Source organism: Phalaenopsis equestris, unplaced genomic scaffold (genome assembly GCF_001263595.1).
Source record: "Phalaenopsis equestris unplaced genomic scaffold, ASM126359v1 Scaffold000002, whole genome shotgun sequence".
Lineage (NCBI taxonomy): Eukaryota > Viridiplantae > Streptophyta > Magnoliopsida > Asparagales > Orchidaceae > Phalaenopsis > Phalaenopsis equestris.
Genome location: NW_018164444.1, coordinates 69,700,469 through 69,702,058, shown reverse-complemented (window position 1 = coordinate 69,702,058; position 1,590 = coordinate 69,700,469).

Genomic DNA, 1,590 nt, shown 5'->3' with positions numbered 1-1,590 from the left:
TTGGTTTCGCCGCCCACCCGGATGTCATAACTTTCTTTAGTTTATTTGATCGAGCCTCACTCTCAATTCTTGCGTTCATCCTTCGGGATAGATACATGATTTGAGATAAAGTGCTCTTTCATCTAAACTATGAAAATTATGGGGTCAGTTTGACTTCATCTTTTTCAAAACTAAATTTTTTAAAACGTCCTTCCGAAGCGGGCAACGGGATTTCAATTCCGATGACCGAAAACTTCTTACGGGCAAACCCCACACCAAAAATAGTGCCGACAATTGGTTTGTATGTATTATAAACTTGTGCGTGCTATTGCAGTTGGCCATTTTTGTGCAACTGCATATGAATTAGAATGAGTTGGCATGTCTGCATACCATTTTAGGTGTTTCACGTGTAAATGCATTAAAATTGATTGGTATGTATGCATATCATTTCTTACCTATTGTGGAGTTGTAGGTTTTTATTGAAGCTTACATATAAATCTCTATCATTGCTAGCTCCATATTTGTTTATTATGAGATCTTTCATGTGTACATGTATATGAATTTTTTAGGGGTATCCCTCACCTGCAAAGCTTTAGATGATATTGAATTGATTCCTGATATTGGATTGCACAAGATAGATAGATGTTTTCATACTTGTGATAATCATGGGGTCCTCCTAATGTTTTCTAGTATTTTATATGGTTGTTGCAGGGGTGTTTCAGCGCGGTAAGGTTTCTTCCGTTGGGCAGACATTCTAACATATTTCACTACCGACAGCGACCGGTGTATAATGGTTTCCCAGGAGGACAGTGCAGCTGAGGACATTCGTCGTAAGGGTTTTAAAATAAACATTTTAATAATTTTTATTGTGTTTGTAATTATTTTTCACTTTATTTTATTACTTTTAATACTCACATGTAAGTGAGAACTCTTTCATATTTTTTTTAAATTTGATCTGTAATGGTTTGCGACTTCTATTTTATCAATTATTTTGCCCATACAGTTTTGTTTCAAACAACATTACTTAACAGGGGCAGAAGAGTCATTTATCCAAACACAGTTGCAAATAAGCAGTTTTAAATAAGCTCCCCAAAACAACAACCGGCTTATCAGAACAATCTGTAGATTATCAAATTGTTAAGATAATTGGGTGTCCACTAAATAAAAAATTAAAAAAAATTTATGATCCTGACGAACCCAGTCATCAAATTTAAAAAAATAATCATTCACATTGAAAAAATCTTTATTTTCTTCTCAGGCCATCGGGTAGAGTTTTGCCAAGCGATTTTCTCAGTTCAACTCTCTCATCGGACGAGAAATATTGCTTATACAATATGTAAAAAATGGTGAGACGTTTGAAATAGAGGTGAGGAAAAATTAAAAAAATGACGAAATGTTTGAAATGAAGTTGATGGATTCTTAAAATAAAGACGAGAAGTTTGAAACGAATGTGAGTTTAGTTATGGTTGAAATGTCATTAATTTATGGTGTTATTGCGGTGTTTTTGTGTCGTTATTGAGGTATTTTTGTGACATTTTCTTAATGTTATTTAGTTATTTTTGAGGTGTATTATTATGATGTTATTGTAGTTTTTTTTTTTTTTTTTTTTTT